This window comes from Herpailurus yagouaroundi, unplaced genomic scaffold (genome assembly GCF_014898765.1).
Source record: "Herpailurus yagouaroundi ecotype Mexico unplaced genomic scaffold, PumYag 181, whole genome shotgun sequence".
NCBI classification, from domain to species: domain Eukaryota; kingdom Metazoa; phylum Chordata; class Mammalia; order Carnivora; family Felidae; genus Herpailurus; species Herpailurus yagouaroundi.
In genome coordinates this window covers 6,309,547-6,334,176 of record NW_024412412.1, presented here as the reverse complement: position 1 = coordinate 6,334,176, position 24,630 = coordinate 6,309,547, and the positions used below count along the sequence as shown (strand labels likewise).

General features: G+C 49.5%; 1 long non-coding RNA gene across 1 annotated transcript; it reads right to left on the bottom strand.

Annotated features, from left to right (window-relative positions):
- Positions 1 to 6,402: 6,402 nt before the first annotated feature.
- LOC121039612 (uncharacterized) lies at positions 6,403 to 24,427 on the bottom strand. The gene is made up of 2 exons (XR_005794881.1): positions 24,289 to 24,427; positions 6,403 to 7,255 (listed from the first exon to the last, which is right to left on the bottom strand). It is a non-coding gene; the product is annotated as an uncharacterized LOC121039612 (long non-coding RNA).
- Between the last annotated feature and the right edge of the window lie 203 nt (positions 24,428 to 24,630).

The window sequence follows — 24,630 nt, the reverse complement described above, 5'->3', positions numbered from 1 at the left end:
CCTGAAACTAATGTACGTCAGCTATACCTCAACTTAAAAGAAAAAGGCATAAAAGTTAGAGTGAAAGTCTTACATCTCCTGCGCTCCTATGAGATCAGAAGGGAGCCTAGAACGAAGAAAATTCCTGGATATGTCACAGCTGCTTTGTGACTTGCACGGAACTGCACCACTGGAGTAGAATCAGATGTGATGAGATTAGGTGAAGTTCCTTCTTTCAAAGCAGGGCCAAAGGAACAGCTCAGGGGCCAGAGACCGCAAACACTTTTCACTCGGGGGTCTGCGGTCATCCACGGGGTTCTGCTTCAGGCTGCCGGTCAAAGTGACACGTGCTCCGCATCCCAGGGGACAGGAGCGGCGGACGTGCAAAATTTCCATAGGAGCCAGTGGACACGTGCCATGGGCCAGTCCGTCCACGCTCTGTGGCCTCAACAAGTCACGTGGCCATGACCTACTTCCGTGGGGCAGGGGTACCACGCAAGTCCATCACCGCCGCAGGCCGCTGCCCTCCCCTCACTGGCACCCTGTCCCTCCGTCCCACGGCCCCTGACGTCAGGGCTGCGGGCTTTACCACAGCAGGAAGGGTTAGTGCGCATCTAACAAGGCTCTGAACTTACAAATCCAGAAACATTATCACGTCCCGAAGCCTCAGCGTTTATGACTGCAGACAGAGGGCTGATGTCATGTCTTGACGTACCTTTCTCTAAGTCAAGAGAGAGGTTTGATGCTTCCTTTCAACTACAGACTCGTCAGTGGGGTTCCTTGACCGATGGTTCTGGCTCTTGCGTTGGCCACTTTTGCCTTAGTTTTGATTCTGTATTCCTTCCTTTTGACCCCAGACCGCTGACCAGTTCCTTTTTGTTGTTGTTGTTTTAAATGCTTATTTATTTATTTCTGAGACAGAGACCATGAGCGAGGGAGGGGCAGAGAGAGAGAGAGAAAATCCCATCCCATGCAGCCTCCATACTGTCAGCACAGAGCCCAGTGCGAGGCTAGAACTCACGAACTGTGAGGTCATGACCTGAGCAGAAATCAAGAGTCAGTCACTTAACTGATTGAGCCCCCCAGGAGCCCCGCTTACCAGTTCCTAATAGCGCTTTTCACGGCCCTTGGAAAGGCAACCAGAGCCACCTGAGAGAAGATCCAGAAAGAGAGGCCCTTGGGGAGGGGCTCAGTTAGGGAACCCCAGCTCCCCAGATGGCCTCCCAGTTCCTTCTCTCCTGTGTCCTTTTCCTCTTCCAACAGAGAGAAGAAGTGTTTGCAGGCCCATCTAGAGCCTGTGGACAGGCTTGCGGCGGGGGGACCCTGGGCAGCAGCCTCCTGGGGCGCCTAAACACCCGTGAAATCCCTCGCTCTGCTTATGCCTCCAGAAGACCAGAGGATAGCCGCAACAGCAGTTTGCTTCGTTTTGCATGTGACATTCTGCCACGCCAGCCATGACATTTCTACATTCCTTTTGAGCTGTTTCCTGAACACATTCTCAAGCTAAATGCTGATTATACTGAGGCATTTTAAGCATCAAGAAAGGATTTTCCTTGAAACCTCAGTCTGGCTGCTCTCTTTAAAATAGGCTATTACAGGGGCGCCTGGGTGGCGCAGTCGGTTAAGCGTCCGACTTCAGCTCAGGTCACGATCTCGCAGTCCGTGAGTTCGAGCCCCGCGTCGGGCTCTGGGCTGATGGCTCAGAGCCTGGAGCCTGTTTCTGATTCTGTGTCTCCCTCTCTCTCTGCCCCTCCCCCGTTCATGCTCTGTCTTTCTCTGTCCCAAAAATAAATAAACGTTGAAAAAAAAAATTAAATAAAATAGGCTATTACTTTTCTTTCCTCCTGAATTTAATTAAAGTTTTCATACCATTTAGGATGACCAAGTATCCTGGTTCCCCTAGGGCCGGAGGGATTTTATTTAGGGCTAACACCAAATTGTCCCAGGCCGGTGGGGATGGCTGGTCACCCTAATACCTGTCAGCCCTGTTCACTTTTTGTACTTTATTGTAACCACAAATTCAGAGAGGAGAGAAAATACTCCCTGGTTAAAAATCTAGGAAATTGTCTAAGTTTCCTGACGTAAGTTTCTATACCCACTAAAACTCTATCCCCTGCCCTCATCAGTCTTGCAAAAATCAATCTAATGCCCCCCCCTTGCCAATCATGACTGCCACAGTCAATATAATCACTAGCTTCAAGCTATAGCGATGTCAGCTATATCAATGTTAGAGATCCTGCTGTAAAGTCAAAGCTATAATCCAGATTCTAAGTTAACGTCCCTCAGGGAGGAAATCTCCCATGGAAAAATACCATGGAAAAATCCGTGACTTTGACCACACAGATACATTCATTACGGCAAGACTATAATCACAACTTTGCCCGCCAGGGTTTCCATTATCAACAGGGTCTGAATCTTGGTGGAGCACAATTCTTTCCAGCTGGAGTAAACCATGGACAGGTTTTCGGCCCATTGGGGATTTTTTTGATTTGTTTACAAATTGGCAAGGCTGGGGGTGGTGGTGCAGGGAAGAGCAGGAGGATGAGGCTGGGAACGGAATACACACTATGGACTTTCGTTCTTAGTGTATTCTTTAAACTGAAACTAAGAAAACACAAAAACCAACCAACCGAGGTCAGTTAAGGATGTCATTTAGACCTGATACTTTTGGCTTTAAAGGCAACCCTTTGTCTTTAAAAGATGCAGTGTTTGATAAAAGAACAGAGATTTTTTTTTTTTTTTCTTGTATACCTGAAGCTTAGTCAATCACAGATAGGAGCTTTGGCTCTCTTCCTTGAGGGAAGCCAAGTGACGGGGAGACCTTGTGGGAGATTCCATCCGGGTTCTCTCTGGATTCTTTTTCTAGCCCATTCTCTGACTGTTTGTAAACCACTCGATCTCCCTGAGCCTCAGGTTCCTGTCCTGTAAGGGTACTGTAAGTTGGCCTGGCTCGGTTATAGGATTCTTACTCACACCCACCAAGGCAAGGGTGAAGCGTCTTGCCCGAGTGACCGTAGCCTTCTGTTCTTTTCCATTCCTCATGCTGATGGCCTCTGAAGAGCCGCAGTCCGAGAGGCATCCTGTGCAGCCAGGGGTCCACTGTTTCCTGAGACCATGGCCGATGGAGGCACCTTCACCCCCTGTTCTGAATATTGACTCATCCCAAAGCAAATGTGTCCTGGATCGTGAAGAAGAGTGAAGCTTGTTTTCTCTAAAAAGTTTCACAGTAATCACTCCAAAGCCATAAAATTGTTTGGGGTCAACTTCCTATGGTCTTCTGACCTTGTTTGATGTGAGAGGCAAAAATCTCATCTGTGGTTGAAGAGTGGAGCAGAGAGACCCTTCTCAGGCCCTGTGGGTTCACAGGGTGACAACATGGCCCTGGTGAAATGACCAGGGCACAAAATGGGAATCCCCCAAAGTGTCAGATCGCTGCGTTCCCTCTCATCACCAGGACTTCTGGGAATCGTGAAGGGAACCAATTCTAGTCGTTGATCGTGCATCTGTTTGCTTTAATCACAGCCACCGTGAAGGGGCACGTGGGTGGCTCCGTCGGTTAAGCGTCCGACTCCGGCCCATGATCTCATGGTTCTTGAGTTTTGTGCTGACAGCTCGGAGCCGGGAGCCTGCTTCAGGTCTGTGTCTCCCTCTCTCTGTGCCCCTCCCCGGCTCATGCTCTCTCTCTCAAAAATAAATAAGCATTAAAAAAAATTTAAATCACAGCCATTTTGAAGTGGACGATAAAAAGAAAGTTTTACTTGTATTAGGACCCCACTCACCATTCTCAAATGTCTGAAGAATTTGGAGGTCAATATATATTTTTCCCCAGCGGCCAAGAAGTAATGTGATTAATTTGAGTAATGGAGTTAGGTGGGCAAGGGTCCAGGTTGAATTTTGTCAGGCTACGAAAACTTTCAGCGTTTTGAGTCATTCATTTTAAACACCTGTCAGCTAAAAGCTCAATGTGGCTTACTTTTGACCTGGTTTTGAAATAAATGGCCAAATGCCTTCGTCTCTCACTTATGACAACACTCACGCACACCCACGAGTTCCAAGGAGCCGGTCCTGGGTAGGAATGAACAGCTCGCTGACAGGTTAAGGCCCTGAGCGGCTGGGGACCTGGCTGGCGTTCCCGATGGAGACATTCCCCGGGGGCAATTTGAATAGGCCGATATTATGAGCGGAGCACACTTCACACTCATGTTTTAATTGAGCACCTGATGCCATTGTAATGTCGCCTAATTCCCAGCTGTGGGCAGAGCGTAGAGAAACTGAGAGTACTTGAAGCTGGGATTTCAAGCGGCCCCCTGAGCCCCCAGCTGCAGGCGCGCTCGCCGTGTGGCGCAGGGCCGCGTGGGCCCGGCAGGTGGCGCTGTTGCCCCTCCATCCCGACGGGGACTCGGCGTCCCGGTGGTCCAGCCCGGGGGCCCCGGTGTCGTATCCAGTTCTCCACCTCCTGTCCTATTTCAGGTGTAAGCTTGGGTGGTTGATTTATCAGTTCGTTACTCTCGGTCACACACACAAACACCCCACGGGGACTGTACCCCGAGCTTGTGAACGCTTGGCACAGACAGCGCCTTCTGCATTTTCTCAGCAAGCTGGGGACCTGTCCTGGTTCAAGTCGTGTGCTTAAGGGTTTATTGAGATAGGGACGTGTTCAAACGCGGTTATACATTCCCCTTAAAGGAATATGACGACTCTCCAATTTCAAAAGCAAGTGCCCTTAACTTGGAAGTCAGCATTCGTGAGATATCCAGCAAGTGTCTTTCTTTTTATTTTTTTAAATCCAAGTTATTTAACATACAGTGTAATAATGATTTCAGGAGTAGAATCCAGTGACTCCTTGCTCACATATAACACCCAGTGCTCATCCCAACAAGTGCCCTTCTCAGTGTCCATTACCCATTCAGACCTTCCCCACCCCCCACCTCCCCTCCAGCAACCCTATTTGTTCTCTATATTTGAGTCTCTTATGCTTTGCCTTCCTCTCCGTTATCTTATTTTATTTTTCCTTCCCCTGTGTTCATCTGTTTTCCTTAAATTCCACATGTGAGTGAATCCTATGTTACTTCTCTTTCTCTGACTTCTTTCGCTTAGCATATAATACACTCTAGTTCCATCCACGTTATTGCAAATGGCAGGACTTCATCCTTTTTGATCGTCGAGTAGTATCCCATCATGTGTATGCACCACATCTTCTTTATCCATTCGTCTGTCGATGGATATTTGGGCTCTTTCCATACTTTGGTTATTGTCGATAGCGCTGCTATAAACATTGGGGTGCATGTGCCCCTTGAATCAGCACACCTGCATCCTTTGGATAAATACCTAGAAGTACAATTTCCAGCAAGCACTTGATTCATGAAGCTAAGCATGCCGGTCCTTGAGACTGGACCGTATACATAATAGCTGTACACAGTTCAGATGACAGGGCCACACGGGCTGCTAGGTAAACTGCTTTTTAAATTATTGTATACCAACCTTTATTTATTTTTGGGACAGAGAGAGACAGAGCATGAACGGGGGAGGGGCAGAGAGAGAGGGAGACACAGAATCGGAAACAGGCTCCAGGCTCCGAGCCATCAGCCCAGAGCCCGATGCGGGGCTCGAACTCACGGACCGCGAGATCGTGACCTGGCTGAAGTCGGAGGCTCAACCGACTGCGCCACCCAGGCGCCCCTCGGGCTGCTTTTTATCATGGGGACCTATGGGTCAGGATCCCATCGCTACTGCCATTCAGGGGGAAAAAAATATTTTCCATGTCTCTTTAGGGACAGTGGATCCTGGATGTGCCAGCAGTTCTGTGGTGGTTCTGGCTCGGACGTTCAGTACAAATTCCATGGATCTAGGGAGTGCTTCTCATTTCTATGAGATGAAAATTATGCTCTCCTTAGACCATGGACTAATACTCAGCACTGAAGGGAAATGACCTATCAAGCCGTGACCAGACAAGGAGGAACCTTAAGCGCAAATCACTAAGCGAAAGAAGCCAATCTGAAAAGGCTATGTACTGAATGATTCCAACTATATGACCTTCTAGAAAAGGCGAAAGAACGGAGACAGTAAGAGCAGTGGTTGCCAGGGGCTGGGTAGGGAAGTGTTAGAAGGCAGAGCACAGAGAACTGGTAGGGCAGTGGGACTATTCTGAACGATACCGTCTGGTGCATGCATGTCCTTCTACAGTTGTCGAACCCCACGGAATGCGCAACACCAAGAGTGAGCCCTGGCGTGAACTATGGACTCTGAGTGATGATGGTGGATCCGTGCAGGTTCATCAACCATAACCGGTGCAAGGGTGAGGGAGCACTCTGTACTGTCCCCTCAATGTTACTGTGAATCTAAAACTGCTCTAACAAGCAGCCTATTTTTTTTTTTTAAAGCCTGTTAATTATGCTCTCTTCTCAGTGATGGACCAAAACTTAATTCTTATCAAAAGATTTAATCAAGCACCTCTACGCACCAGGGGCTGGAAACATAAGGTCTGACTCTTGGATATTGGAACCCGGTGGGAGGAAGGGGCAGAGGCTTGCTCTGAAGATCAGATGTGGTCCCTCCATGGGTAGGTAGTTCAGCACACTTTGTAACTCGTTCCTGGTGCTTTGCCAGTGGGAGCCTGGAACCTGTGGATTGTTTGAGGAGAATCCTGGATGAGTAGGGTGCAATCCTGAAAGGTCCTCAAGACCCACACCACCCTCCCTGGGGGGAAGGGGGCAAATCCCTCAAAGTCTAGTCTGGTCGTTAGTATATCGGCATTCAGTCGATCTCCCTGGGTTTGAATCCCTGCTCCCTTTGTCGTGAGATCCGTGACGTCAGCAGCTTCCCCTTTCTGTGGAAAGCATCCCTCTCTCTAAAACAAGGGTGCCAGTAACAGCCTACATATTAGGACTGTGTGTAGAATCAAGTAGGATAAGACCCAGAGAGCTTTCAGCCAAGTATTTGGCCCAGATTAAAAACACAGCATTTAGCGTACATTATTTTTCCGGGTGAAGAGAAGTGAGTAAGCCATGAACTCATTATCTTCGTGACTATGTGTAGTTACACATCTTTTCTCTGAGATATTTTAAGTCCCTCAAAACTTGCAATACCCACTTGGCAACTTTTGTGTGCCCCGTGCAGGGACGGGGACCACACCAAGCCTCCATTCTGTGTCTTGTGGGGGCTCACTGTCAACCATCTGGCAGGCGTGTTCAGACTTTCCTAAGACAAATGTGAAAATCCTACGGGGTCTTTGTGGACCCAAGGTAAAGTCAAGGAGCAGATCTCATAGAACTTTCTCCTGGAAAAAAAAAAAAAAAAAGGTTACAGTGCTGTGGGTTTTTTCTTTTTCTTTTTTTCTGGTTCAGAGAGTTCCTGACATGCTTCTTCTTGTTTTTCTTCATACTTTGGGAGCAGCAGAAATGACACACAGCCCCTCCACAATCACGGGGCGCTATCCACTGGACCGTGATATATTTACTGAGAAATTTTTAATAAATAAACCACAGCCGTGAACCCATGTGCCCTTATAAACTAGCCGTTTCTCATGGGGAGAGTTCAGGAGTTTTTATGGAGCAATACCACATTCTCATGAGAATTTTATTAGAAATCAGAGACTTGAAATCCATCAAGCAGGAAATTTATGAGGTTACATGGGAACCATCCTTGCATTGTGTCATTCTGGGTTAATTTACTTCTTCATATTATGTTGATTTACTTTGTAAATTTCAGCCATGAACGTTGTTCTGAATTCCTCAGCAAATTCAAGCCAGCTAATTGATTTCTTGAACTTTTCACTTTCCATTTTTGTCCTTAAAACAAGATGGATAATTATTGACCGTCTACATAAGAAAACCCCCAAATCTGTGGGAAATGCATACTTCTGGTCAGAAACGTGTCCAAGCAGGTCTTTTCAAATGCCAAGGAATAAACAGAGCTTAGTGGAAAACATTTTTATAGCCACATGCAATTCTTTACGTCTCTTAACTTTTCCGCTCAATAGTTTCTTCAAATAACTTTTTTTTAAATTGTGTTTTGCAAAGTACCCAGTTAAAGTTTCACTTACCAAAAAAAAAAATAATAATAATAATAAATAATTAATTAATTAAAGTAAAACAACTTGTTTATCATCATGTAACCCACGTTGGAAAATAGCCCAAACCCAGAATAGATGTTTGTGCCGGTGAAGTGGAGAGGAAGTGTTCTAAACAAGTGTTTCGTCTGGGCCCTGTTCCAGTATTTCATTAATTGTCGTGTTAATGGTGTGAGGAAGGAGGCCAGGCCAGCACTGACCTTGAGCGGAGTCGCGAAAATGACTGAGTGGCATAGAGAACAGTCTTTCGTTAACCAGCTGACCCCTTTGCTGACATTTGAGCCTGACTCCTGGGTGACATCCCAAAACTAGCTAATTCCTCTTTAATCTCTAAATTTAATTCTTAAATCGTAACTGTGTTTTCCCAGCAGACACTTGCTTGGGGACTTAAAGTTTACTGAGCTGTCTCCATGGCATGGTTGTTTTGTTTTAACCTTTTCTACCTATCCATTACCCAAAAGCTCCTAGGCACCTATTTTAGAAAAAATATCCACAAGGAAACAATGCAAGAAACCACTCTGCTTCCTTGGCTTCATGTTTCTTGGTGTCAGAGAATACCAGCTGGTCTGTCCCAGCTCAGGCCTTCTTTGGACTAATGGAACGTCGTCGTGCTTCCAAAAAGCAATTAATCATTGTCGACAGCTAATCTTTCCTGAGCGCTGCCCGTGTGAGAGGCTCTGAGCTACATTATATGTATTAGCACATTTACCGCTGGAAACTCTCTCAAAGTAGGTCCTATTAATCTCCCATTTCCCAGATGAAGAGCTTGAGGCTCAGGTTGGTGAAGCAGTCTCTCCGTGATCACACGAACAGGTATGGCTCTTACTTACCCCACTGAGCCCACTGTAGCAGACAGGACAGACGTGCTCTGCCTGCGGGAAGCGCTCATCCTCATTTCAGAAATAAGGAACTCGGGAACGAGGCCCATACTCAGTTCTGGTGGTGGCTGTCGTGTGTCCGTCACTGTGTTGGGGAAAAGATGCCCTGATGGCCAATGAGCACAGGACAAGACCCTCCACATCGTCTGTCATCAGGGAAATGCGACTATGAACACCCCACTGCACACCTGTGAGAACGGCCAGAATCTCGAAGCACCGAGAAGGCCAAATGCTGGGGATGACGTGGAGAAACATGAACTCTCGCTCACAGCCGGTGGGGATGCAAACTGCGCAGCCCCTTTGGAAGACAGTTTGGCAATTTCTTACACATTAAACATGCTCTTACCATGTGACCATGGGTATTTACCCAAAGGACTTAAAAACTTATGTCCATGCATACCTCCGCACATGGAGGTGGACAGGAGCCTTATAACTGCCAAAACTTGGATGCAATCAAGATACCCGTTAGTAGGTGATGGATAAACAGGTCCATCCAGACAATGAAACAGCATTAAGTGCTGAAAAGAAACGAGCTCCCAAAGCATGAGAACACAGGAGGAAACTTAAAGACGTGTTACTAAGTGAAAGAAGCCAATGTGAAAAGGCTACACACTGTATCATTCCAACTATCTGACATTCTAGAAAAGGCAAAACTATGGAGACAGTAAGAAGATTTGCAGCTGGGGGAAGGGAGGCATAGACGAGCACAGAGGGCTTTTTAGGGCAGTGAAAAGGCTCTGTGTGATATCACAATGGTGTATACGTGTCGTTTGGCACTTGTGCAAACCCACAGAATGCACAACACCAAGAATGAATGCTGATATGGACTACGGATTCTGGGTGATAATGACGCGCCAATCAATGGAAGTTCATCGATCACAACAACTGTACCACTGTGGTTCAGGATGTGGATATTGGGGGGAGGCCGAGTGAGGGGGACAGGGGCTACGTGGGAAATCTCTCCACCTTCCATTCAATTTTGCTATGATTGAATGGAATCAAGCAATGTCTCATTGCTCTAAAAAAATGAACTCCATTAAAAAAAATAAAACAAGGAAACAAAAATGTCCTGATGGCTCAGGAGCAGGGCACTTTGAAGCAGGGCTGCACCATACGAAGAAACATAAAAACAAATCAAAATGACGATGATATGGAGGTCATGTCCTACGGGGTAATAAAGAGAGCGGGTAATACAACGGAAAACAGCAGGGAGACTTCCTGGTGGAGGAGGCCCCGAGGGGCAGGAGGGTGTGTCGGACTGAGGGCCAGGCACGGAGGCAAAGGGAGTGCCTGGACCTGAGCCTCTCACTCCGCCTGTGGTCCTTGCCTTGAGGGTTTTGCCTCTAGATTCCTCTCCCTCCCCTCCTCCGGCCTCATTTTATGACAATTGTTAACAAATTGGTTTGCTCCACCTCCGGGAAAGCCGTGTTTGGCGAAGGACCAAGGAAAACACCCACCGAATAGAAACCGGTGTCTCACCGAGGGCGCCCAGGAAAGTGCCACGGGCGACCATTTGTCTTCAGCCAGCGCCCACAGAAGCAGACTCCCTGGGCCCTCCCAGGGGTCGGAGGCCCCGGGGACATTGTGCTGCAGGTGGCCCGCAGAGGCGGGGCCGTAAGAAGGACTAACAGGTCTCAGCTGGGCCTGCTTCCCTTTCGCCTCGTTTGGGACCCGGGACGTTTTCAGCATCACACAGGCACACCGAGGGAGGTCTTCCAGCCCCGGGAGAAACGTCAGCCCCGGGAGGAGCTCCAGGGGGCACACCCCCCACATTAGAGGCAGTCCAGGGCGGGCGCTGCAGGGGGGGCCAGCGGGCAGCGTGGTGTATCCCCGGGGCCCTGACTGCTGCCCCAGCCTCCTCCACATCCTCACCCCCAGCCGGGCAGACCGCTGCTCCGGCCGAGACCTGGACGCTCGCGTTACACCTCACATCCAGGCAGGCTCCCCACGGGTACCCTCACTGCAGACGGCCCCCCACGGGCCCCATTACCACGTGCACTGGGAAGGTGACCCCATTTCCACGGATTCCTGCTTTCAGCCAACTGTCCTGTTGGGGGCTGCCCTGATGAGGGCTGCGGGCGCATTCTTTCTGCCTAGAGAGAGTTCTGGAACATTTGAAAAGGCTCTGGCTCAACAAGCGGCAAAAGGTTACAGAGGCTGAGCACTGGTCTTGCAGTGTCTTCAGCAACAGGTGCTGACTCAGCATAGGATGGCTGGTTTCTCCCACACAGCAATGACCCCACCGGTCTCTGCCCTTTCCATCCAGAAGGCTGAGCTGAAGGCAGGACACGGGTCAAAGCCACTGCACGGACCGATTCGGATCACACAGAAAGCAGCTTCCTCACTGAGCGGGGGCAGAAACACTGGCCAGAGGGCAGCGGTGATGACACGCTCCCGACTGAAAATGAAGCGAACTTCTTAAATGTGTTTCTGTTCCGCGAGGGACCCCTGTTGCGCACTCAGAGGAGCGGGTTTCGGAAGCATCCACAGGGGAACCCCGGGCGGCTCAGTCGGTTAGGCATCCGACTCTTGATTTTGGCTCAGGTCATGATCTTAAGGTCTGTGAGACAAGCCTGCATCGGGCTCTGCACTGACAGCACCCGCTTCTAATCCCCAGGGCTTAGAACCATGCCCGGAATACCCTAGGTGCTCAATACATGTTTCCTAAACAGATCGACTTTTTTAGTGCCTTCGACTCTGCAGCGAAATGGTGATGAGACCTAGGCTATTCCTCTTTTTCATGATGAACCCAAAATGAGGGAGGCCTCCAGACCCCGGGGAGAAAGCCCCTGACACTGACTGCAGGTCCCCGTGGCTCGAGGGAGTGTGCACCTGCTGCCGAGGGCACCGGGCCCCTCCCTCCTCACCCGGCCATCACAGCCCGCTGACACGGACTGGGAAGTGCCGGACAGGGAATGGCGACTGTGAACCTTATCCTGGAGCCCTAGGAACCATTCTCCAGGCCTCCTGGAGAAAAGCAGCAGAGCAGGCAACCAACTTCACTATAAACTCACCCTCTTGATTCCAAGTGAGGATCTTTGTGCTTTCTTGAAAAGGCTAGACTCCCCGCCCCTCAGTCCCTGTGACGCTGGCCACGCCATTTACCCCAACACCTTCCTCTGGAGGGAACACAGAACGTCCGTGTGAGGAACCCCCTTGAGTCCCAGGTCTTCCCACCATAAAGGGTTTGAATTGTCCCTCCTCCTTACAAAAACCCATCTCCCCCTCTGGTGCTTCACCCCTTCCTGCTTCCTCCTGCCCTTCCTCCACAAGTGACCTGCTTCTCTCTCTCTAGATGCCTCCTCCCCTAAGGTCCCAAGCGCATCTGAGTGTTCTCCACTGAGAAGGACTGCCCTACACCCTTCTCTCGCCCCACTCCCTCCTCGACTCCCCCCTTCTCCACCCCCATGCCTCACCCCCTGGGGCTCAACCCCAGCCTCTGCGTCCATTGCCAGCGCTCTCCCAGACTGTGGCAGCCGCCACCAGCACACAGGCTGTGTCTGATCTAGAAGAGATCTCAGCTCTCCTTGCTAGGCTGAAGTGTGAGTACAGGTGACACTCTCCTCCCAGAGTCACAGGAGTGAAGGCGGGCTCGGGATCAGAGCCCTGAACTACTTTCCCATTCGGAGCTCCCCTCTCCCACGCCCCTCCCCACCCCAGGACCACCTAACAACGCGCTCTCTCCCTCACCCACAGCTCCGCTGGTCCCCCTCCTTCCGCTCCCACTTGGGCTGATTTTCTGCACCGGCCCCAGGGCTGCCCTGCGAGCTGGGACACTTCTTCACTCCCCACAAGCCGCCCTGGGTCAGTGCCTCCCACCCCTACACTTCATCCCTGGACGTGACGCCCTGGCCCCTTCTCTTCCACAATGCAGTGAAGGGCACAGGCTCCCTGCTTCCACTTTGGGGGCTTGCTTTTGAAATGGGGAGTCCTTCCTGCAGGAATCGTGAAAGCAGTGCACACAGACCTCCCCAGTGTGTCTCCAACAGTGCGGAAAAGGGCTGAGGCAAAAGACGTTTTGAAAAAACTTAGCATCCAATCATTGGTTTGTTCATATTCATAGCGTTCTTTAAACAGCATATTGGGGCGCCTGGGTGGCGCAGTCGGTTAAGCGTCCGACTTCAGCCAGGTCACGATCTCGCGGTCCGGGAGTTCGAGCCCCGCGTCAGGCTCTGGGCTGATGGCTCGGAGCCTGGAGCCTGTTTCCGATTCTGTGTCTCCCTCTCTCTCTGCCCCTCGCCCGTTCATGCTCTGTCTCTCTCTGTCCCAAAAATAAATAAACGTTGTAAAATAAATAAATAAATAAACAAACAAACAAACAAACAAACAAACAGCATACAGTTTTCCTTCAGGAGGGCCTGTCAGTAAGCCTATCAATTCCATCATTCTGGCTCCCTTCTAAAGTTAAAGAGGCCCTATAGGTTTGTCCCGTAGAAAAGGTAACAGATGCACTAGAATCCAGTTGACAGTTAGGGTCAAGATTCCTCCAGAAGCAGGGTGCCTGGGCGGCTGGGCCGGTTAAGCGTCAGACTCTTGACTTCAGCTCAGGTCACGATCTTGCAATTTGTGAGTTCAAGCCCCGCACTGGGCTCTGCACTAGCGGTGTGGAACCTGCTTGGGATTCTCCCTCTCTCTTTTCCCCCACCCCTCTAAAATAAATAAATAAACTTTTATTTAAAATCTTTTTTTTTTCAACGTTTTATTTATTTTTGAGACAGAGAGAGACAGAGCATGAACGGGGGAGGGGCAGAGAGAGAGGGAGACACAGAATCGGAAACAGGCTCCAGGCTCTGAGCCATCAGGCCAGAGCCCGACGCGGGGCTCGAACTCACGGACCGCGAGATCGTGACCTGGCTGAGGTCGGACGCTTAACCGACTGCGCCACCCAGGCGCCCCAATAAATAAACTTTTAAAAAAGTAAAAAAAAAAAAAAAAAAAAAGATTCTTCCAGAAGCAATTACTCTGGTCCTTACGACCTTTTCATTCATTCGCTCATTCACTCTTCATTTTTCCTTTAGTTATTTAACCAATTCTCTTTCAGTGAGGTTGATTTCTGTCTGGATGCAGCACTGACACCCATGCAGACACCTTGGATAGCCTCTGTCTGGAGAGCTAGTCAGAGAAGTCCTTTCTTCCTTTCCTTTCCCACCCATCTCCGGGTCAGTCCTTAGGCAGTAAAAGGAAACGCCAATTCTAGGACATGTTTACAGCATCCTAGTAAGAGAAACCACAACACTTTGTGCCACACCGTATAACGAGGCTGTTTGCAATACTGTCTCTGGGACACTTAGCAATTTTCAAGATACTCTCTTTGTGCTTTTCCCATCCCACAGAAAGATGCTATTTTTATTTGAAAATTGATGTAATGTCTACTACAAAGGTGGGGAGGAAAATAAAATACATCATTGATCGGGAGGCCTCCACGTGGGGGTGGGGAGGAGCAGACAAATGCAAAGCAAAGTTCTTAGCTCTCGACTCAAGCCATCCTGCTGATGGCTGTGGCCAGGTCACCGACCTGGGGCCTCAGTCTCCTCATCTGTCGAGTGGGTCTAACCTAACAGCTGCTGTGCAGGGACATCATGGAAGTAAAGTGCCTACCGTGGCGTCTGGCATTTTAGACTCATAATAAATGCCAGTGACAAAAACAAAACAAAACAACGCAAAGAACAAAAGAAAGAAACTTGGTTGAACTACTGTGGCAGTGAACCTCGTGCTGCACATCAGCTTCTCCCCTTCCACGGCCCCCCTGCCCCCACAGCATGGCGGGCTCCAGTTCCAAACACCACCAGCCCTCATGGCCCCCCTCATACAGGTCAAGAAAGGGCTCCCCGATCTGGGTTGGGTTGGACTCCCTCTTTCCCAGACGCCTGCTGCGAAATACCACTCACACAGCCGTGCCCGGTGACCTTCCCACCACAACCCTGCTTCGTTACACACAAGACCGGTGTCCATGCCTCCTCAGCGCCCTCGATGGATCTGGATGCTCAGTTCTCCCATCAACCGGTCTCACTCTGGGCAGGTGGAGCCCCATTTTCCTCCACGCCCCAGTTTAAAAGCCCCTGTGGGGCCCGGAACCTCAGCCAGACATCCATACACATGCACCTTGGACTCCTTCTCACAAAATCCAAGGCAGACATGCCCCTGGCAGAGGCGTGGGCTTCCGCTGGAACAGGCTGGCTGGGAGGGAGCACCTCAGGAAGAACGGTATCAGCTGGGAGCCCTGGAGGAGAGGCTGTCGAGGAGCCCGCCCAAAGCAGGTGGCGGGAGCGGCCAGGAAGCAATTACTCTGAGCTCCACAGACGCAGGAGGCATCTCAAGTAAGTGTTAGTGCAAGTGTGGACCCTTTCCTCGCGCCTTTCCAACATCCCCTCAATGTGCATCCTGCCCTGTGGCCACCAAAGCTCTTAGGTGTAGTGCTGTGTGGCCGCTCTTTTCGCAGTGTCTTGGGAGTTCTTGTCAATTCGTCTTGGCCTGGAAAACGGAAAGCTGGAGCAGTGGAACCCCATCACATGGCCCCTGGTGGGGCATGGGGCTGGTGTACAAGGAAAAACTTCGCATGGCCAAGATGGGGGTGGTTCTTGGCTTGAACTCAAGGGGAGCGTTCATGAATCTCCCTGGGGGACGGGAAGAGGAGACTGGGGCAATCAGAACTTCTCCCTCAGTTATGGGGTCTTTTGGGAGGCGGTGGGGGTGTGGCAGAGGGCTACCTTATACAGGCTATAGGGACTAGAACCACCTAGAATCAGGTCGTGGCTGTCTGTGACATTAAATCATAATCGCAGCTATAGTTTACTGACCCAAGCACTGTGCTAAGCACATACATGCCTCGTCTCAATTTACTTCAGTTCATCGTAGTGTCCTCATTTTCTAGATAATGAAACTGTTTAGGGAAAACAAGGGATTCATCCAATGTCCTAAACTGGTAGTTGTCAGAGTCACCAACAGAACCTAGCTCCGTCTGACCATTTGCCCCTCTTTCCTCACCAGCCCCACGCACCTCCTCATGGCCCCCCGTCACCCCATGTTCCCCAGACACACGCACGGCCCTCTGCAAAGCCTCATCACCCACTGACGATGCCCACATTCACTTCCCTGCACAAGGTCCCAGATGGCCTGCACCTCCTCTTGGCTTTACTTATCATGCCGTACTGATTCTTTAAAACACTCTGAGGGATCCTGCCAGCCCCGGCTGAAGCCGCCTGGTGCCCACAAATGGACCGGCTCACCTGCAAGCATTGGCTTCCGATGCTGCTGCTTACACTGGCAAAGAGCGTTAGACCCAGCCTGTCACAAGGCTATGCTTCAAACAAAGGCTGTATTAGATGTGTAAGTATTTGGGAAATTGGAAAGTTGAGATTTTAGACAAAGATTCGGTCATCTGCATCCCCCAAAAATGCTTAGATACAAAGTGGTTTTAATGCAATCTGTTCTCCTTATGATAGTCATTAGGGCTTTGTACAAATGTTCTGGTTCTCCTCTCCTTTCGGTCACATGGAACTATGTCCCTTTTGGCGTAAAGCATGGCCATGGACGTGCTCTGCCCCGTGAAATGCGAAAGCATCTGATGTGTGTCACTTCTAGGTGGGAGTTTCAAGTTGCCGTGTCTCCATCTACTTTCCCTTTCCTGGTGCAGCGATCATGGGAACACGTGTTCCAATGGGGCCCCCATAAGTCCAGACCCCTAAGGAATTTCCAAAAGCAGGGACACCTGCCAGTCCGGCCAGACAGGCAGACTGAGCAAGAAAAAACTTTTAGTCCTAAGTTCTGAGAGTTTTTGTCTTTCGTTGTTGTCTGTTACCATAATAACCTAGCCCGCCTGACTAATACCATCCTATCAGCACTTTTCATAAAAGAAGGAGCCAGGAAGTGGGATGGCAGAGAGGAGGAGGAAAGAGGGGGGACAGGAGGTAGAGAGGGCACCTTGAGAGGGAGGAGGGCACTCCTGACATCACATGTCACGTTCTCTGTTGTAAGTGAGTCAGTAAAACATAAGAGCTACTTGGGGCATTAAAACAAAGGATCCAGGGGCACCTGGGTGGCTCAGTCATTTAAGTGTCCAACTCTTGATTTCCGCTCAGTTCATGATCTCAGGGTTCGTGAGTTCAATCCCTACATTGGGCTCTGTGCTAACAACATGGAGCCTGCTTGGGATTCTCTCTCTCCCTCTCTCTGCTCCTCCCCAGCTCCCACACACCCTCTCTCTCAAAATAAATAAATAAACTTAAAAAAACATAAGAAGTAAAATAAAATTAAAGATCCATGTCATTTGGTCCGTAACGACACCTCAATGTAGCACTGGGCAGCAGAGCTTTGCAGAGGTTATTTCTTGATCAAATTTATGTCAGTTAAGAAACTTAAGCTGTACAGATTTTCAATTCTGGATGATGAAAAACTTCTGGAGAGGGCTATCAAGCCATGGGAAGACCTCGGGGAATCTTAAATGCATATCACCAAGGGAAAGAAGTCAATCTGGAAAGACTACATACTGAATGATTCCAACTATATAACATTCTGTAAAAGGAAAACTATGGAGAGACTGAGAAGGTCAGAGGTTTCCAGGGGCAGAAGGAGGAATGAAAAGGTGCAACACAGGGGAGTCTTAGACCAGTAAAAACACCCTGTGTGATATTATAATGATGGATACATATCATTATGCCCTTGTCCACACCCATAAAGTGTGCAACGGCCAGAGTGAACTCTAACGTAAACTGTGGACTCGCCGTGATTGGGACATGTCACTGTAGGTCCATCAGTTGTAGCCAATGCCCCACTCTGGTGGGGGGTGATGGTAATGGGGGAGGCAGTGCATGTGGCGGGGCAGAGGGTACATGGGAGTTTAGTGCCCTCCGCTCAATTTTGCTGTGAACCTAAAACTGCTCTAAAACATAATGTCTATTGAAAAGGGGAAAACAAGTTCTATTTAAAAGGGGAAAATAGTGATGTTGACACAGAATGTATTTAATGCCGCTGAACTACATGGTTAGACGCGGTCTAAAGGGAACTCATGCAACTCAATAGCAAAGAAAAAATCTGATTTAAATATGGGCAGGGGTACCTGGGCAGCTCAGTCGGTTAAGCGCCTGACTCTTGATTTTGGCTCAGGTCATGATCTCACAGTGTGTAAGACCAAGCCCCATGTCAGGCTCATGGTGTCAGCACAGAGACTGCTTGTGATTCTCTCTCTCCCTCTCTCTCTCTCTGCCCCTCCTGTGTGTGCACTGTCTCTCTTTCAAAATAAATAAACTTTAAAAAGTTAAATAAAAATGGGCAGAGATCTGAATAGACATTTTTTCCAAAGAAGACATATAGATGGCCAACAAGCACGTGAAAAGACGCTCAACAGCCCCCCACAGCAGTCAGAATGGCTAGGATCAAAAAGACAAGAAATCACAAGTATTGGTGAGGGTGTGGAGAAAAGAGAACCCGTGTGCCCTGCTGGTGGGAATGCAAACTGGTGTAGCCACCCTGGAACACAGTCTGGAGGTTCCTCAAAACATTAAACATAGAACTACCCTATGATCCAGTAATCCACTTCTGGGTATTTATCCAAATATTAATCAGCCATACAACAAAAGAGATCCTGCCGTTTGCAACAATAAGGATATAATGCTAAATACATAAATACAAATGATCAGTCAAGAGAACTGTATCCTACACTCTACACACATAATACACGGTTAAGATTTAAAGAAAGGTGCACACCTAAGTATTCATTGACATCACCTGTCTCTGCATCAAACCTCCATCTGGTTTCCCAGTGTCTTGTTTATTACGCATCTCAGTGGGGACGGAGGGGAGCCATTTGAATGTACTGACAGCACGTTCAGAGGACACAACACAACAAAAAAACGGATCTGGGCCGCCTTCAGGGCACATTTAAGGAGTATGACCAAGACCTCGAGGAGGATAGTCATCATACAATGCAGTTTCCTGCAGCCAAGTGCAAGGTGCATTGACTCAGGACCTTGACTTTGCCAAGAGGGACAAAGCAGAGTGTGACAGGGGAGCTGGAGATGCCTGGGAGGCAGCCACGCAGTGATCAATGGTGCATCTCTGCTGGGTGGTGGGGAGGAAAGCGAGGAAAGGCACTCCAGGGAAGGACTGCAGGTCCCCAGGTCCCCAGCGTCAGGAGACGGCAGGAATGGGGGCACTGGAGCAAGCAAGCCCCAGAGCAAGAACGTGATGGCTGAAATGTGCAGTAGTGGGCATTGAGATTCTGGAGGGATGGCTCTGAGGGTGTGACCGGCATGAATGTCTGAGCTGGAAGGCAGACACCATTGAGAAGAAAGAGGTGAGGGGCCGGGAGTTCTCCTTGAGGAGCACTCACTACAGTGGGTAACAATGTAGTCATTCATCTGTGGACTCCGACTCCTATACTGTGTATAACTAGACTGTTAGCCCCTCCAGGGCGGAGAAAGGCTGTCTGACTGGTAGTAAACTAGGTCGGCTTCTGAGATGTAGGAGGAGTTGGCTAAGTTGTCGACTGAGCTCAGTTAAACAAAAAGCCAGATGGCGGGCAGGCACTGGCTTTTCATGGTTGTTCCAGAGCGAACTACCCATGAGTAGTGCTTCTCCCATTGCAGAGCCATAAGAATAGTTATTTCATGCTGGGGGTGAGTTAAGACATCGGGAGGAAGGCTGCTTTTAAAAATCTGTCTGTTGGACAAGATGGCTCCCAGCTGGCTGGGCCACACCACTCTTCTCCCTGGCTTTCCGTGGCCTGGTCAGGGGCAGGTGAACAGACAGAAACACAGAGGGAAGTGTGTGTCATGGAGGGAGAGAGCAGGGAAGCGCAGACCCCTGTGGGGTGTAAGTGTGAGCTGGTGTGAGAGAGGGAGCTCGTGTGAGTGCGCATGGATGTGTTCAGGTGTGACTGCGTGTGTTTGAGCATTAGATGTGTGCTGGGGCATGTGTGTTCAAGCGTGAACATGTGTGTTCGGGTGTGAACACGTGTTTGAGTCATTAGGATTGTGAGCGTGCTCAGTTGTAAGCGCGCGTTTGAGTGCGAGTGTGTTCGGGTGCGAGCGCGTGCGTTTGCCTGTGTTGGTTGTGTGCTGGGGGTCTGAATGTGTTTGCGTGTGAGCGTGTGTTTGCTGGTTGTGTCGGTATGAGTGTGTTCGGGGGTGCGAGCGCGCACGTGTGAGTGTGTGTTGTGGTGTGAGCGTGCGCTGCAGGGACGGGTCAAAGGGCAGTGGTGGTGAGGGAGGAGGGACTGATGGAGGAAGAAGGGCAGGGCCAGCCCAAGTGTGGAATGTCACTAGAGCGGACGGACAAGAGGGAAGGGAATGCCCCCACGGCCCACACACATCCAAGAGGCATCAACAGCAGGAAAGGAACTGACTTTGCCAGCAGGTGGAGAGGGAAGCGCGAGTAGGGGGTGTGATTAGGAAGAGGAAACGCAGTGACCCATCGGAAAGACTTCCCGGTGGCATCACACTGTGGACTCGGGACACCGTGGCTGGTCTAGAGCTGCCCTCCTGGGGCCCCGCGAGGTGGGAAGGGCCAGAGCCCCGGGGGGGGGGGGGTGGGGGGACATGGTGGGCACGGCCCAGATGCCGGAGTGGGGGCAACGCCAGGCAGGTGCTCAGGGAGGTGGTCACCTGCCAGTGCGCGGACAGAGGGTGACCCCGGGGTCCCCGCCTGCGGGCTGCACCCTGAACCTGGAAGGGGAGTCCCCGTGGCCCGCCCTGCTCACCTCCCGCCTGCCAGCGAGCACCAGGTGGGTGGCTCTTGACCTCTTGAAAAAAAAACAGGGTCATTTCCTGAAACAAAACCAGGTGAACTGAGCCAAGTCAGCCGGTAATTCCTACCCCTTGCAGCTGGCCTCAGCGCCAATGTGGAAAACTACTAGGCTGCAGAAAGCTTTCCCGTAGTGAAGCTTTCAGATTTGATATATAAAACTGGACAGGGGATACTGGAGAGGCTGGTCATCCCATGAACCTGCACCCAGCTGCCATCTCCCGGACAGAGAACTCTGCTTACGACGGCCATGGTGACCCTGCCTGTGTTTTTTGTCCTTTTTGGGTTCCATGAGCCAAAGTAAGTTTTAGGGGAAAAGGCATGATTTATAAATGGCAACTCTAGAGTAGTAACCACACATGATGATGAATGACAAGGAGGAAGTGCCCTAGGGCATGCGGGCGTGGGGAAGAGCGAGGTCTTAGGACAGATAAAGACAGCCAAGAGGTAGAAACCACCAAGGCGGTGCGGGGGAATGTGGTGCGGCCATACCCCATACCAGGGAATATCATTGAGTCTCCAAACAAGGAATGGGATCCTGACACCGCCAACAGCACAGATGAGTCCTGGGGACGTTATGCGAGGTCAAACGAGCCAGTCACTTAAGGGTAAAAGCCGCGTGACCTGACCGAACTCACGTGAGGCCCCTAGAGGAGCCAAACTGATAGAGACAGAAAATAGAGCGGAGGCTTCCAGGGCCTGGGGAGTTAGGATTTCACGGGGACAGAGTTTCAGTCTGGGAAGACGAGAAAGTTCTGGAGGCTGGATGGCTGAATAACAATGGGAATGCACTTAATGCCACTGAACTGTACCCTTAAAAATGGTTAGGATGGTAAATTTGTGTATTTTTTACCATAATTTTGACAAGTCAATAAGGAAAAAAAGAGAGGTAGGCTGTTGTTAGCAGTCTTTTGCAGAGGCCAACATTCCCAGAGCATTTACAACGGGGAGCAGGTCTGTGCCAGGCTCAACGTGGGGTCCACCGCCCAGGTTCAACACACCCCACTCCCTGGACGGCCTCCTCCAGGGGTGTGCAGACCATATGGTCCTTGGCTCGAAACCCCCCAACCCAGGCAACGGAGCAAAGAGGAGGGCACCGGAAGCTTTATTATTATTATTATTAACTATATATTATATTACATATTATTTATAATTTAGTAGTAGTAGTAGTCTTTTTTTATTAGTAGTATTATTAGTATCAGCAAGGGGCACCTGGGTGGCTCAGTTAGCTAAGGGTCTGACTTCAGCTCAGGTCATGATCTCACAGTTCATGAATTTGGGCCCCACATCAGGCTCTGTGCCAACAGCTCAGAACCTGGAGCCTGCTTCGGATTCTGTGTCTCCCTCTCTCTCTGCCCCTTCCCTGCTCACACTCTGTCTCTCTCTCTCTCTCCAAAATAAATAAACATTAAAAAAAAAAAAGAGTATCAGCAAGATGTTGACTGGCAGTCATTATAATAAAAGCCACCGCCATTGAGGGCCTACTCTGTGTCAGGTGCTTTATACACATGTTTAGTATTCAAAGCAAGCCAGTGAAGTAGGTATTCTTAGCTCCCATATTAGGTTATAGGCTGAACCATTTCCCTGAAATATGTATGTCAAAGTCCAACATCTAGTCCCTCAGAATGTGACCTGATTTGGCGATAGAGTCTTCACAGAGGTGATCAAGTTAAAATGAGGTCATTGGAGCAGGCCCTGATTGATACGACCGGTTAAACTGCTTCCTAGGACTGCCTTACCAAAATACCATGGCGAAGCCTGGGGGCTTAAACAATGAAAATGTATTCCTCACAGTTCTGGAAGCTGCAAGTGCAAGATCAAGGTTCTGACTGATTCGGTTTCTAGCAAGGCTGTCTTCCTGGCTTGCAGAGAGCTGCCTTCTTGCTGTGTGCTCACACGGCCTTTCTCTGCGTGGGTGTGTGCGTGCATGCGTGTTTGTGCGTGGAGAGGCAGAGAGAAAGAGAAAGTGTGCTCTCTCGTGTCCCTTCTTACAAGGACACTACTCCTGCTTGTTTTCTGAGACCAGGGAGCACAGCCAGATGCATGCAGAAGTGGTGCAGAGATTCCCCACAATTCGGAATACAGCCTAAGTCAAGTGCACCTGCTTCTCAGGGTTCACCCTCATGTTATAGGAATCCACAAAGAGGATTCGATGGGGTTGTTTGCTCCCATTCAACATGGCGGACCTGTATCAGGTGGAAACTCACACCAAGCCCAATGGAACTCAATTGGTCTTCTTCTAGGTTTGTGCCATGGTGTGATTGTCACTGGCCTCATCCCTTAGTCCCTTACCCCTGGTGGCCCTGGTATCCCTGTGGGTCTTCTGTTACTCCCAACACACACAGTACAATCCACAACAGCTTTGTAGGGGGAAACCTATTGCCATCACCATTCTTAAAAAGCAACAGGCATGTAAGGTTTTTTGAGACTTTTCCAGAAGTCTTTAGGAAACAGACTAATTCCTCCTGTAACCACACTGATGTATTTGCCGGATCTCTCCTTTAGATAAGTGGGAGCATTTGACATATATTCACCAACATACTGAAAGTTTTTTCTCACAGTTTCCACAAACCTTTTACAATCCTAACCTTACCAACCTATCAGCCCTTCCCCTACTACATACTCATACATACATGAGTGAATATGTAAATACTATTCACTTAGTATTTACACATCCAGCGTTGTATAACAAACCTTCATATTCCGGGGTTTTATTCCTCACACGCTAACCCTGTTAGCTTCTATTGCCTCATTTTACAGATGAATACCCAGAAACTGGAAAGGAAGAATATCTCAAGACCATACAGTTGGTAAATACCCTTGAGGGCAGCCTGGTGTCCGTGCAAAGGCTAATTCCTACTCATCCTCTGAGCAGGGGCCCTGGTACGAATGAGGAACACCCACACTACCAGTGCGTTCCAACTTGAGTCAAATGGCTGTGGTCGGGGAAAATTCTAGTCATGTCAGAGGGACTTTCACGTTTAAAACAGGGTCAGTGCTCCTGGTGGTCAGACTCTAGGGAAATGGACTAGGAAATGCTTCTGACGTCATGAGACGCAAAGGACTCCGGGACTCTGATCTCTCCCAGTAGATGAAGTTTTTCCATGTGGAAAGAAAGCAGTCACCTCAGATTGGTCAGTGGCCAGTGGGAACCATCCCCAGAGCACGGTAGACGTCACACATGGAAAATCGGCCTGCATCATTTTGTCCAGTCGCGGGAAGGGCATCCTTGAATGACTCCGCGGGCCAGATGTATGGAGCAATGGGCTTCTACCCAGTCCCAAGGGGGGGCCTTGCAATTTAATGACAACCCACAATTGTAAATTTCCTTTAGTTCATTTGCTTGTTTACGTTTAGGAAGAATTTTTTTTTAATGGAAAACCCAGCCAAAAAGGAAAATACAACTTGGGGTTTTTTTGTTTGGTTTTAGCCTAAAGACGATGGTTTTCCATTCACATGAAAACATACCAGCTTAACATTTGCACTGATTTCTTTGGACTTCTTTCAACGAGTTATACTGTTTTCAGGTAGCAAATACTTATCAAGCACTTGTTACATGTGTCAGACATAATGCAGCGTTTCACCTGATCCCTCCAACAACCCAGCAGGGAGGGAACTGTTTACCTCTTCCCCATGCTGCTGATGAGGCCAGCAAAACTTGGAGACACTCTTGCCCAGAGCCCGGAGGTCCACGCTTATGTCACCACAGGACACGGGAGCGAAACTCCACACCTCATAACTTTCCTGTCTATGCCAGCTTCATTCAACCTGGAAATAAGCACATTTTAATAGCAACCCTAAGAATTATGATCTGTTGCAGATTATATGTGGGCCCCTAACCCTGTTTTAGTTATATTCCATAATGCTTTTCTTCCCAAGACCTTCTTCAGACCTCACCGTGTGCTTTCTGGGGCATGATTCTCCACTGTTCTGTGAAAACAAAGGCACGACTGCACGGGGGATGGC